The 14,866-nt window shown below is 44.8% G+C and overlaps 1 protein-coding gene across 3 annotated transcripts in view; it reads left to right on the top strand.

The window, feature by feature from the left end:
• rerea (arginine-glutamic acid dipeptide (RE) repeats a) overlaps positions 1–14,866 on the top strand; it is a 122,902-nt gene that overhangs the window by 35,402 nt on the left and 72,634 nt on the right. The gene's annotated exons all lie outside the window — the stretch shown is intronic.

Genomic DNA, 14,866 nt, shown 5'->3' with positions numbered 1-14,866 from the left:
TAGATGTTATTCCAAATATTCTGAGATTGATCTGATATAAGACAAGTTTGATGTGCCCATATTATTCTGGTTTTAGGAGCATTCTTCTCACATGTTGTAAACAAACCAACTAGCCAGCAGTTTGCAAGTCTGGGGTAGAGATGCAGGCACAGAAGAGAAGCTGATGTTTCTGGTTGGAATGAGAAGCACAACTACTTTTAAACACTATGAAAGACCATCTACAAGTTTTTGGATATACTATATATATCCTTTAGAAATTCAGTGCTTCTATTGATGTCATTAGGTTTATCAGAGTTTGCATGGCTTCACGTCAATGGCAATATTAGTGCAATATTCATTTTCATGAGCCATGTAAACAGCTTAGTATGATTGTTGTCTTTTTTGGAATGAGAGCAAAACCCACAATATTTTTTTGTGCATGTAAACATAGTCATTGAGGCTTTTTCTGTTTTTTTTCTTGTGGTCACTCGCAAGAGTTTTTTTCCTTTCAGACCATAAATGTTTTTTTCTGTTGCTCGGTGGTCACTGAATCAGGAGCGGATTAGCCCTTTATAAAAGTGTCTCTGAAATGGTAGCGTGACAGAAATCATTTTGGTTATGTGGGTAACATGCAATCACAGTCGCAATCTCAGCCTACACTGTCATGCGGGAAAACTTGCATAGCTTGTCTTTCCGAACACACTTTGAAATGGCATGTTCCTCACTTCCCCCAGAGGCTTAGGATATCCATTTAGTTTCACTACTTGTGGATTGAATGAAAGAGGAAGTGGTCAGCCCCCTTAATGGAGTCGTGCACATGAGCCCGAGTCGTTCTGCAGTGTGTGATTTGTTTTGGAAGAGGAGCACTGAGGTAAGGCTGCTATCAGATGCGAGTATTGCAGCCTAAATCTTAATTATGTACACACGACCATACCGCTGTCGGTATCGCTTCACATCACCTCCGTTTGCAGTGCTTCATACCAGTGTCTGTAGGAAATTGAATCTGATGTGCAATTTGATCTGGGTCTGAGTCTGCAGTCTGTGTTGTTGATTCATGTAAACCAAGGGAAGCATAGTAGTGGTGTGAGTCAATGCCCCCCCCCACACACACACACACACACACACACACACACTCTCTCTCTTCACAAACACAAGTCTCACCGCTGACAAGGTACAGAGAGCTAGTAAACATTCAGCTCACATACAGGCGCGTGTATGAGTGTCACCTCCGAGGAATCTGAGGGGCGATATCCGGATCAAAGAGGCTGTTTCCGACCATACAGACAGAGAGATGCTTCATAGAGTGAGGCTGTAACGGCTGTCTAGCTGCTGAGAGACGGCAGAATGTTTGACAGGGCATTGGAAAAACGTTATTTAATCTGCTCACATGATGGTCCTCGCTGGGATTGCACCACGCTGCGTCTCTGCCCCCTTTTTCTTTCCCTCCCAGTGTCAAGATGATGGCAGTCGTTGGCTGGTAGAAAAACACTCAGCGGTTGTCTGTTGTTTTTTAATGGTATGATGTAATGCGTAAAGAATCAGGGAAATTGTAATTGATGCAGTGTTGGCGGGCCTCTAATTTTCTTCCTAATGAGTGAGTCTGCTGGGGTCGTGATATCTGATCCATTTGGGTAGCAGTCTAAATGACTCAACTGTATTCCATTGCAATCACAAAGAAATGACCCAGTTGCTGTTAGAATAAGCCACATAAATGAAAACAGACATGACGTTTGACCCATTAAAAACAAACTGTTTGTAAGAGGCTGATCGGATAAACATACGGAAATTACACCTCTGGCATTTTGGTAGTTGGAATGTTGTTTGACTGCATGTATCTCAGCCTCATGAGAGGTATTGCATGCAGTTACCCTCCCACTTTTGACCCCGACAATACAGAAATGCAAGAGCCGCCCTGTCATAAAGCCAGGAGGAAAAATCAATGAGAAGTCATGGCTTCCATACCATTGCTGGTATCATTTCCACCCCCCTGCGCAGAACCAGACTCTTGGTTTTGAGGAGCAATGATAGATCTCTTCAGGTCTTGTTGATTCTGTAGATGGCTTTCATTTCTAAATGGAACAAGCCAGCCTGCCACTTCCTGACCTATTGTCCTTGCAGTTAGTGGTTTACCAGTGACACATTCTGAATACATTAGCCACTGATTGACACAGTGCACATCAAACACTGCTAAGGAGGCAGTACCCTCTGGTGGGTGACTACTGAAATAGAGAGTGATGAAGGACTGAAGAGGTGCTTTGATTGTTCGTAGAATATTCCATCTAATTTGTTGTGTGCACAGAGGAAGGGCCGATATCTTTAATTAACATAAACCTCAGGAGCCAACGATGAGTGAGAAATTGGGATAATTGAAAATAGGCCCCATCTCCTTTTCCCCCTCTCTGTCTGTACATCCTTAAAGCAGCTGAGCCCATCGGAGGGCACTTTCACACATGTTAAGTGGGGGGACATCTGGCCTCGTTAATTCAGTGCATGGTCATAAAGTGGAATGGCGGTCCCCACAGGGCCGCCTCCTCTGAACACCATCAGATGGAGCTTGTGTGTCCTCGCTGCCTTCTAGTTCTCCCCGTTGACTGTTCCTTGGACACCAGCTCTGACACTTAAACAAGAACGTCCTCGCAGTCCCAGTATGCCTTTAAACATTAGCGAGATAACGGTATGTGTGTTCATCTCGAACCGCAGGACGTCCTGCAACTTGTTTGGTTTGATATGCCCCGTGACCCAAACACTCACAGTCTAAGTCAAGCTCATGTAGTGCCACTGCTCCACTGTATGGGAGCATTACAGTTTCCATGACCTTAAAACCAAGCTACATACTGAACCATGAAGTCTGTGGAGTGTTACGCCCTCGTTAAACACAGATGCCCAAGTCCCAATTTTCATTTACTTAGTGCAACAAAGAAATGAGACGCTCTGCAGGATTTTAGCATTCAGCTGCACCTAAACAGCTTTCCTCCCCCCATCATGTATAGGATATCAGTCGCCCATGTCCATTAAGTGTATGTGTTATGATAAGTGGGCTGTCAGTCTGTATTCCTGTATCCTCCTTACATTCCTGCATCCTCAGGACTGGGAGCAAATAATCGAGTGACTGCAGCAGGGAAGCGCTCGTGCTGTGCATTCATTTCCTATTTTAGCAAGTAAACATTTAATGCGTTAAAATGTATCACAGCTTTATTTATGCATAGAATCTGCTGTTAAGTCTGAATTATACATTAGCCAATGAATAATGCATCAGTGCCATTCCTTAATGATTACTTGCCAGGCAGCGAATGGTAATATTTGTTGATAAATTTACCCATTGATCTTGCTTGTGTTTAACCAGGCTTGGAGAGACGATGTTTGCTCCATTTTGTGTTTAGGGAGGGTTTTTTGTTTTTTTGTCAAAGATGTAATCAAAAGCAAGCTAATTGTCTGGGTATTTTTTAGATGTCTTTTAGAAATGACAAGGGGACCCCGAGGAATCAAAGCGAAATGGATACAGTCTGAATTATCTGAGCACATACTGCTTAGTGCTTGTAGTTCTCTTACATCTCGGTGAGGTTTGTGTGTTTACATACTGGTCTTTTCATGGCTGCTCTTAGGATAAGCTATTCATCCTTAGACCATTACAGATCAATGTCCAATTACAGTTTGTCTTTGTTGGCTTGTAGCCAACAAAGACAAAGAGTGTGTTTGTTTGAAGTTAGGAGTCTAGACAATGTCTGGTGAGTTTGTAATTTAGCCCATACTTGGTAAAGGTTCTCTTTTGCTGCGGCGCCTTTATTGGTGCTGGTCTTTCGAGCCACGGCGAGCCAGATTATTGGCAAGTTATCCGTATAATGCTGGGAGTCTAGCATTGCCTAAGCCTCGAATCACAGCCTGTTACTGTGCAGATATATTGCTTGTCCACACAATGAGAAAATATTGACTTGTTGTCACTCACTCATTTGATAAGTTGTGCGGGTGATTCTGCTTTTCATTTGTCACCCTGGCAACGCAAATGGGAAAACAGTAACAGCCACTTTCTACCCAGTAATGAAGCACTGGAGCATTGCAGACTTATCACATCTGGAAAACCTCTCTCTAAGCAGGAATGAATGTCTTTATCACTCATGGTGTACTATCATTGGCACTTGTCAGCTCAGCTAGTATCCACAAAAAGCCAACATTTGACAGCTTTTCTCGCTGCAGAATGTGCAGCTGCGTGGGAGTGATGTACTCCAACAATTCCACTTTGATTTTACAGCTTAGTTGAGTGAGATTTATCCGTATATTTACAGTGTTGGTGATTTACTCCACTTTCTTTTGTCTGTAAGCAGAGCAGCTTAAAGCAGTCTGCTGCTGCTGCTTTGTGTAAGCCAGGTCGTAATGAGAGCACCTTACATTTAACCCAACAGGATTCATCAGTGGCCTTGTTCTTCCAAAAATAATGAGGTAGACAGTAAGGGCTGCCCCAGGCTGCATGTAGGGAGATGATCTCTCTGAACTGGCAAATCATTCCAGTTTTTTATGCTAAAAAGACAGGCTAATAACTATTCTTGATGTGTGTCAGAGCTCTAAGTTAACTAGCATTAATTCACAGAAAGATCTAATGGGCTTGATTGTCAAGCTGAGAAGCTGCGTCGAGGCAGTCGGTGAGAGGCTTGTGCTCGGGTGGGGGTGGGGGGTGTAATTGTTTTAGCTGGCGGTGATTCTCTCTGGAAGGGATGACTGCACAATCCAGACATGTAAACCAGGAGAAACTGAAAGGCAGTATGCTGATACCTTGTCTGTTTCCTCTTGATCAACCTTGCTTTTGAAATGAAATTTCTAGGCTCTGCCCAAACACTCCCTGGATTCAGCTTGGCAGTAATGGTTGCTTTATAAAGCCGTGTCCGCTCAGCTGAGCATTTCAAACATGTAAATCGTATGTGGAAAAATGGAGATCTCGAGCAAATCATTGACTGTGACGCCGCACCATAAAACAAAGAGATGGGGAATTAAAGACAACAGATGCTTAAAGGGTTTGATTCTGCTTATTGGAGCATGACACCCATTTAGTCCAGTGGAGAATCTCCATGCGTTCGTGATAGACAATGATGCTGTGTCTTGCCAGTGCTCTGCCAGTCATCTGTTCTCCAGAGGCATTCGCAGTATCCATTTAATGTTTTCGCGTTCATCCAAACCTTGCGTGTCCTTGTTTGCTGGTGTCATTTCTGCACACCCAGAGTCAGGTTGCTGGTTTGCCCACACAAGACAGCTTGTAATGTTTATCAGGCTCTACACACAGTAGACTTCCACCTCTTATGTTTCATAAATAACATAGCTGCTTAGGTCCGCCCCACGAAAAGAGGACGGTTGCCATGATAAAGTGAGCTGACTCTACTGGTCTGATAAAGATCAACTTCAGACCCACCAGGAAGCGGTCCAGTTTGCAAACACACTCTTTTTGGGGTTAGTGTTTGAGTCAGCATCGGGGCAAGGCTGGACATCTGTCTCCTAGTGATCTATAACGCCCACAATCCCTCCCACAGACTGTCAGCTTTGGCACTCAAGCAGTACACCGGTTGCTGTACTAAACCCATCCACCCACAACAGTGGCTTATCTCACTAGCATAACAAACAGAGGGCTAACAAAGAGGATAGAAAGCAGTGGGACACACCGTAACACAGGGCCTTAAGAGCACCGTGCCGTCATACCTCCACTTCAAAATGGAGGCCTTTGTTCTGAGATTGTTGGAGAGGACATCATAACAAGGTAGCAGCACATCTTTTCATCCTCAAACACACTCAATCCCACTCATTCAGTCTGCTGTCGGTGAAGGAGATCCTCTGCCTGATAGGGCTTCAGAGAAAGGTATTCCTCTGGGACTGTTGTTGAGGGATTTCTACAGTTCTGCCATGCGCTGATTAAAGGAACACTTGTAGATAATCCTTTTAAGAAATAGGTCTTTGTTGTGGCAGTGGTGGAGTGAGGTGTGGGGTGCGAGGGCCAGAAAATCCCCAGATTTGGGATTTTAAAATGGTTATCACCTCGGTATGATCGGCACCTCTCTTAAGATAAATATTTAATGACAGGGTGGCTGAAATAGAGCTGTTACTGACTGCTGGTGAGAAATGGCACTTCTATTTAGGGCCCATACTGTTCCATAAAGTCATGGCATTGGTAGACAGCCCAAGGTTATTAGTGTGGTATGAGAGTAGTGTGTGTTTGTGGTGTGTCTGTGGGTTGCTGAAGAGTTCTCACTCTTTTCTTGCTGCAGTGATATGAAGGAGAGAAATGCACTCAGTCTGTTATTGAGCATTCACTCATGAATCCTTGATGGATTACGGGTGTGTGTGTGTGTGTATGTGTGCGAGAAAGAGCACTGTTGTGGCAGCACTATACTTAATGCACGACAGCGATACTGTTCAGGCGCACTTCACTTGAACTATTTCCACAAGCGAAACAGCTGTATGTTTTGCCCTTTACTACCTTAGTTTTGCTCCGTTTCATTTCACATGCTCCCTGCCCTCTGGGTTCTTGTTTGATGTCATTCATGTCATGCAAAATTGATTGCGAAGGCTTGCATGAATGCCTGCTGCAATGAAGTTATCACAGTACAAAGACAGATTTCTCTGCATTGATTCTCTTAACCTTACACTTTCACACTCAAGTGAATAGAACCTTTAAATTGATAGCAGCCTTGCTTTTAGATGTTTCAGCTGGGATTATGAGGTGAAGCCTGTATTAGGACTTGAATGTTAGCGCACAGCTCATTTAAACACTGATCTAGGCTCCGCTTGATTCATCCTGTTTACTCATTACACGATAGCTATGGCGAAAGCAATTACTTTCAGCTTTCAAGTACCTTGCTTTTGGTCACACTGCAGCTCCCAAGGCCCCGTGGTTTCCAATCAGTCCGGTGAATGGCGTGCACTAGCATCTTGCCTCTTTGTGTAGGAAATAGGTGGGTAAACACAGCAGAGTCCTTGAAGCACTTCCCATCCCTGCTATTGGATTACCAGCTGCCTTTCCGGGTCTCATCTGCGCAGATGAGTGCCAAGATCAATGGAGCTCTTAGTGCAAAGCTAATTCGATCAGGACTGGCTTTGCTACTGCTGATCAGAGATCATTTTTTTTTCACGTGAAACGAAAACTTAATCAAGTCAAGCTCATGTCCAATAGCCTGTATTTTCAGCCGCTCCGACTCCCATAGACATCAATTAGGAGGCATTTCATATTCATTATTGAATTGTTGGGTTGGCCTGCTGAGAAGAGGTGTGGAGATGGAAGTAGTGAACTGCTGTGTAAAGTGATCCGGCCAGTTTTGCTGAGTGTAGCAGGAAAGCTGCCTTTTCTCCAGCAGAGCAACTGGCATCATAAATAAGCTAAGAGCATGTTTTTAGAGGGATGAGGTGTCTCCTGCTTTGACGGTGAGCCGAGAAAAAGGGTTGAAGGGCATATTGACCCTCTTGTTCTGGAAAACGAAAAGCAGACTCTTCAGTGCCCCTTGTTCCCCCATTAATTATTGTTTGATGCTAATAAAGGAGGGCGGGGGGATGGGGCATGTTATGAAACATAATTATTCATTGCAGCATTTCCCCTCGACAAGCTTTGTTCCCCCTCCTCTTGTGCTTAGTGAGGAAGCTGCCAGGGCTGTCAGTTGACTACAGCAGGCAAAGATGTCCCCTCAGCCTTTTAAGGAGGGGACAGGAGAGAGCAGGGTGAAGGGCGCCATTTGCCCGAGTGATATATGAGGAGAGACAGCAATATATGTAAGGAGCTGCTGAAAGACAGATAGAAGGTCAAGGCACATTACACTCCAGCCATTTATTGGCTGAGCATATACTCTGACCTGGACTGCAAATACAGTTGCTCAGTAGCAGCAGCAGCAGCAGCAGCATTTTTTTTCTTTGTTTATATATATGCATGTGTGTGCCTGTAAGTGCGTGTGTCAATGGCCTACACAGTTTAGATTGACATGTGTGTATACACGTAGATGAATGCTGCACTGTAGTGAATATGCTCTCAGTGGCTTTTTATAAGCTTGTAGATGCAGTGGGAATCTATTTTAACAAGACTGTAGCTCCACAAACCTGTCCTCCTAGATTTCTGCTAAGCGACAGCGATGGCAGAAGTACTAGAGGCTGATTTCATATGCATGAGCGCAGCATATGGCGTGCTTAAACTCGATGCAAGCATGGGATTAGTTAACAATTGTGTCTCATAACATTGCGGTAATTGAGTGCAGTAGAAACAGTAACTCCAGCAGTGTACGTATACATATATATATTTCTTCTCCTGCTGTTACTTGCTAACTGTTAAGAAAGCAAGTCATTCAGCTGATGTTGTCTATATTTTAAAAGCGTGCGTTATTGGCAAAGTGGGGCCTAAATAGTATTTTCATCGTTATTAATGGCCCAGTGACGAGAGGAGAAGTCGGTGAGACTGCCGTGGTTTAAAGCCTAACATTAACATTCCAAGAATATCTGAGGCTTATTCACAGCAACTCAGCCACACACACAGCCTTCTGCGTTCACCTTCGCTTTAAAAAAAAAAAAAAAAACCAACAGGCCTGTACTCAGCCTGAGCTGTGTTGTGTCAGACGGTATTTTTAATGTGCCATTGTTGTTGCACAGTGAAGGATGCAAGGCGTAATCCAATATATTGCAGTTGTTAGGTGTTTGGAAAGATGAAAAATATGCAGCCTGTGTTTGCTGGAGGCACAGCACACTATCAGTCAGGGATCAAGTCTCCATTTCACACATGAACAGGCAGAGTTAATCTGTGGATCACTACTGTACACCGTGTAATATCCAGCCTCTACCTCATATTTTCCCAAAAGCCCATTGTTGTAGGCCCCTGCTGCTAATGTTGTCAGAAAAAAGGTAGGTTTTTGTAGCTGATGTGTATTTTTAGGGTAAGACTGAAACGTTCGTTTGTGGTCCAGGTAGTAAACCACGCTGGCCTGACTCCTTCAGACTCTTTAAAATTAATTGTGTGTATTTGTAGCCTACCTATATGTGTGTGTGTGTGTGTGTGTGGCCTGTGTGTTTGTGGCAGGGTCCACTAAAATGCTTGCGCTGTAAGAGGCCCAGTCCCAGCCACTGCATGTTTTATGAGCTGTTCTCAGAGGATATGGGAGCTCTGAGCTCAGATCCTGCTTGTTCCAGCAGTGTTTTCATCACCCCTGGCCACTTTTTTTTTTTTTTTTTTTTTTTTTTAAACAGGAATCCAGAATCTGGCAGCATCTACAACACAGCCCTGTCTGTGGCTATAGTTTAAAAAGTGTGCCTTGCTGCATGGAGGCCTCACAGAGTCATGATTCATATTATTCTCCTCATGCGCACTGCAGAGGGTGCTTTCCCCTCTGCCTAGGATCACTGGCCTGCCTGGCTGAGATGGTGGATGACAAGGCTGAACGCCACGCTGAATATTCCACCCCCCTCGCCACCTCCCCCGCTGACTGCTTTCTCAAGCCGTCCCATTCCTTGAACAAACACATCTCCGACTAGAGAACGTTCACTGACGGTGTCTATTTGCAGTGCTCACACATTGACTTGTGAGTTGGCGGTTAAAAAAGAGGGAGCGGGGTGGGGGGTTATGCGTAGATGAGGAATCCTTTGTTTTATTTTTTGATGATGGTTGGTTGGGTGGCCGTTGGTGGCAAGAGGAGAGGCGCTTGCATATGAAATAATAGGGCTTCCTAATTAGAGGTAATACCATCCTGTGGTGTCTAGAGGTGGAGGTGTTTTTTGGCTGGGATCATTATAAGACGTTGAATAGAGGGATTGCTCCCCTCCCCGACCATCTGCTAGAGGATGGAGCAGAGTTTGCCACCACATAGCTAAATAATTTAGGCGGAAAAATGGTCTTGTGTACTGACCTAATGGCTTTGTTTTTGGGAACTATTCTTGAAGACATCCTTCAGTGCCCCTGCTGGCCTACGCTGTCACTCTGAAACCTCAGAGCTGTCTTATCTGTCACTCTAATCTATTTATGTTAGTTTTTCCTCTGTGTTGGCACGTCGCTCTGTGTGACATAGTGATTAGAGTAGCTGGAGGATGTAGGGCAGCTGTAGGAATACATTTCCTCCTCGCTCGCGCTCATTTAGACTTCCAGTTGGAGTTGAACTGATGGAGAGCATCGTTAAGCTGATAGGCAGATCTGGGAGAAAGAGTGGGGATATTTGATCGCAGAATATCAGTGAAGTGGTACGTGATTGAGTGCTCAAATATTAAAATCTCAAGAGTCCCTTCATTCTAACAGAAGACGAAATTACAGTTGGTTTTTTTTCTTTCCCCAGTAAATCTCTTTTTACTGTATACATCTGATAGAGAAAATGTCATGTAACTCATTTTCTCCTCCCCTTGCTGGAGTGCTGTTCGGTTTTAAAAAGATAAATGTTTGAAGATACATCTATGATACAGACGGTTTTTTTTGTACAAATCAGGCTTGAATGTGTCCCTGGTGCATATTTATACCTCTTCTGACCCCAGCTTTACCTTTGGGTAAATTTGCTATTACAGCAGCATAATTCACCAAAAAATTGAATTGTCAGTGCCTTTTCCAAAGGTGAAACACACTAGAAATCCTTTTGAATCAGGCACTTTATTCACACAGTTAAAAAAAATAAATAAAAAAAAAAAGCAGCCCACAGATTTACAGGGCAACTCAATTAAGAGCTACATTCAGGATAGCTCAGTCTGCTGCCACGTACCTCACATTCTCCTGCCTCTCTTATCAATGACACATTGGGAAAGGTCCTTTTACCGGCCCGCTCACGATTACATTTCTCAAGAGTGCCTCATTTAGAGGAAAGGGGAAGGGTGACAATGGCCAACCATGGCATTTTCCCTCAGGAGCCGTGTCTAAACATGACGCCTCGCGCAGCAGTCAGAGCTGCTGAAATGGCCTTCAGCTTTGCTCCAGCCAGACGAACGTGGCAGTGTGAGAGGTACTGTGTCTTGAAGTAGCTGGTATTAGGCTGCGAAATGAAGTCTTGCTCACAGGCCCTGTAGATAATGGACATCTTGGGTTGTGGAGGGGCCCCCTCAGGGCCATTTGGAGCTCTCGCGGAGTGCACACAAACAGGGACTAGAGTAGGATTTAGCCTTCCTTTAGAAATGGAGTAGAGGCTTAGACCCTGTGGAGCACACAGTCTGATCCTTGTGCCTGTGGTTGAAAGTACCTGTGGACTGTTGGACAGAGAACATGTTTGACTTACTGGGTATCTGTTTATATTACAAAAAGAAAGTAATGGATGGACGGCCCGGAGAGATCGTGTAAATTGTTGTAATTGTTTTAGACAGTGATAGTTTATTGTTGCTCACAGTGTCATTGTGCATGAGAATCTGCTCTTGTGCAGCTGTGCTTTGCCGTTTACCATGGGAGTCTCTAGGCAGGTTCAAATGTTGATGTTGGAAAGCCCCAAGCCATCTTTTCTCGAGCTTGGCTTTTACCTACTAAACTAACCCCGGATGCCAGCTAAAAATAGAGTCTTTGTGAGCATAGCTTTAGCAGAGGGAAAAAAGATGTGGTTACTCATCAGTGAATTGAAAAACAAGTGGAGCAGACAAGTGTCTTTGCCCTGCCAATGTGCACTAAAACAGAGAGGGCCTCGGAGAATAAAGCAAGCCATGATTGCACCAGGTAAGACAAAGGGTGCAGAGACCACAGAGAATCCCTTATGAAGTGGCATACCCCTTGCCTCCAGCTGAGCCTTTCATTGTGCTGTTGTTTCTAGGGGGCTTGGATGGCAGCTTAGATTAGACGGCACTGAGTAATGGATTGGAGCTGACGAAAACCTGCTGCAGCTCAACATCACCACAGCTAGGCTCCGTGCACTGCTGAGGATCTGGCTGGTTTATTCAGATCAATTTGAGTTGCCCTCATTGTTAATAACCCTGTGTATATTCATGCTAACATTGTTCTCCTCTAATCTGTATTCATGCGAGTATTTCATTCAATCCCTTTGCAAAGCTGGCCCTAAATCCTTGCCAATCACATTTTGCTACTTCATAATTCTCCAATTGAATATGCCATGAATGACTTTTCAGTCTCTCTCCCAAAACTGGGTGGATCGCTCTGCTGGTTATATTGTTGTTAGATTTTATTCTGCATGGAAATGTGGAGATTTCTGGTTTCTCTATTATTTCTTCTAGAAAATGCCATATGAATAAATGTCCAGTTTTTGCACATTTATAATCCAAGATAATCAATTACAAAAATTTAGCAGGATTAAAACGAAACCCTACAGCTGTATAGGTACTCAAGCGGAGCGTGATAATTTGGATGTTTATCCTTAGACAGGTTTTGATTAAAACTACAGAGATGAGCATGGATTTGGGTTAATGTGGGAGTGATTGGAATGAATAAAACATGGCTTTTTAAAAGGCTGTTCGGGAGAGGGAGAGAGAGCGAGGGAGAACGAAAAAAAAAGCTGTGTTTAGTAACAGGAACCTGCTGTGTGGCCATTGTGGGGGATGATGTGTTAATCGAGCCACAAACTGTGTGGTTTTTCAGGCCAGAGGTCTCATTTAAACAGGCACGGAAAAGAGAAATGTATTTGAGCGGGGCCCCGCTGGCTGCTAGCCCTTGACTCCATTGCAGTAATGTAAATGGTGGATTAGGTGACGTTGGCTGGGACCCCCTCAGCCCCTCTCCAGCCACTGCCGCCTCCTTCTCTTTTCCATTAAGACAGCTGGTATCTTTCAAAGGGTCCTGGCCCAGTGATTGATGTGTAATAGCTCCGAGCCTCACCTGCCCCCTCACAGCCTTATTCATCGGCCAGGCAGCGAGGGCTGCGTTCCACTAAGCACTTTGTTTCCCGGGTAGTGGGTGGAGAGCCTTCCCTCTGCCTCACTTTCTCTTTCTCACTCTCTTCCCTGTCAGCCATCACTACATTATGACTTTTTTTTGGCCAGTGTTACTACTTCTCTTCACCCTGACTCAGTCCTCTCGACTCACTCAATTTGTTCGATTTCAGATTGCCCTTTTATCTGCATCAAACTACAGCTACTGATGTGCAGCAGATTAAGCATAGACACTTGAACATGTTGTTAATTGACTAGTAAAAGTTTTAACAGAATTAAACATGAGCAAGCACATGCCTGTGCCTTTTTTTCGTTGGTGGTGTTGTTGCTCGGGGGGTTAATAAACACAATTATGTTAATGTCAGCAAGATAATTGGCGATGCAAAATGGGGAATGAGGCAGTTGTGCAAAGCGTGTCCAGATGCAAACTAATAGCACCTAGATTGTAAAGATACTTATAGAGGCGCATAGCAGCCCACATCATCAAAGGAGAATGGGCGAGCCCTCCATTTGCATCAGTCCAGGGTCCTCGTTGGTTTCAGTGGAAGAGGCTTATGTTACTGATTAGAGGAGAGAAAAGGTGCTTACCTCATACACAGATTCTGGCAGCTCCCAGGACGAAAGCTGTGCTATCAAATGGTACCTTCATCATTTTTTTCATGTTTCGCACACCTCCAAGACATGCTGCTGGATATGGACACAGGAAGGGGCTCAGTATGGATTTTGGCACACCGATGGAGCTGTGTATCCACGGTGGGCATGCGTGCGTGCATGTGTGTGTGTCTTTACACGCACATGCGCGCTACATCTCTCCTGAGCCCTTGCGTCCTGTGTGCGCACTAATGTGTTCTTGTGTGTATATGCTGGCAGCCCAGTGGTCGCCGTGGTAACTCATCATTAGGTGATTAATGGGGCTGTGACGAGGCTGCGGTTTAATCAGGCCCGGTGTTTGTGTTGAAGCCGACGACAAGAGCAGCTGCCCTGTCAGTTGGTGTCTGCTCACGAGATGACAGCACCCGCTGCTGAGGAGTGCCGTTGTCAAATGCGCTTCTGTGTGTGTGCATATGTGTGTGTGTGTGTGTCACCGTGCCTGCCAAAAACCTTTCCTCCACCTTCCTCGTTCCTTCTATTCTTCACCTCACATTCTTTCTAGCTCTCTCAATAAACACACGTCCACTTGCAGACATGCTGTATAATTTTCACTCAAAGCAGGGTCTGCTTTACCTGGCTGCATCTCTACCCCTCCCTCCTGCCTTCGCTCTCCCTCTCCCACCCTGCTATCATGGTAACGCGGGTGCTGATTGCCTGGTCTGATCCCTCTGGGGGCTGTAATAACTATTTCTAGTTAATTTGTTGCGGTGGGGGTGGAGGGGGCAAACACTGGCAGTAAATGAGAAGCCTCCTTTGTAGGCACAGTGTAGTGCAGACAGCGCGCTGCTTCAGCTTTGGCCACTTCACTGTTTACGGAGGATTTCATTATGGCATGAGAAGGTGGTAGCCGAGTTCCTTTTGAGTGAACGACGAGAGCTGAAAATGGCAGTGGACTGGGCATGGCTCAGCCTCTCCCCTCCCCTTTTCCTTACCCAGTGGATTGCTGTGTTCTTCCCTCCAGAGCTGTCACTTCACATTAACACAGTGGTGACTGTCAGCCAGGGCAGAGGGTTGGGGTGGGGTGCAGTCCAGAAAGCCAGAGTGTACACACTCACACTCACACACACACACACACACCACATAACCACACACAGATGAGTAAAAATTGAGCCTGGTGTCATCACAGATGGTCTGCAGAGAAACTAGCCAGTTAACTCTGTCATTGAGCTTCACGCCGTGTCTCTTCCGTGGCGTTGCAAAAGACAAGCTGCGTCTTGTGCCGAAAAGCCCCTCGACACATTATCTCTGTGGAATTCTATTGGCTGCATGCCTCATCCTCAATGCAGCCCTACCTTTTTATACTCTTTTCAGTTCGACTTCCCTTTAGCTTATTGTGTTACAAATACTGTACATTCAGCACTTGTCTTTCTGCTTGTCTCACTCTGTTTTTTTGTCTTTTTCTGCTGCACTTTAATAACTCTGTTTTACTGCCTCTCTGAAAGAATGGAAATATGTTTGA

This window comes from Chaetodon auriga, chromosome 10, assembly GCF_051107435.1.
Source record: "Chaetodon auriga isolate fChaAug3 chromosome 10, fChaAug3.hap1, whole genome shotgun sequence".
Lineage (NCBI taxonomy): Eukaryota > Metazoa > Chordata > Actinopteri > Chaetodontiformes > Chaetodontidae > Chaetodon > Chaetodon auriga.
This window is presented reverse-complemented; position numbering and strand designations above follow the sequence as displayed.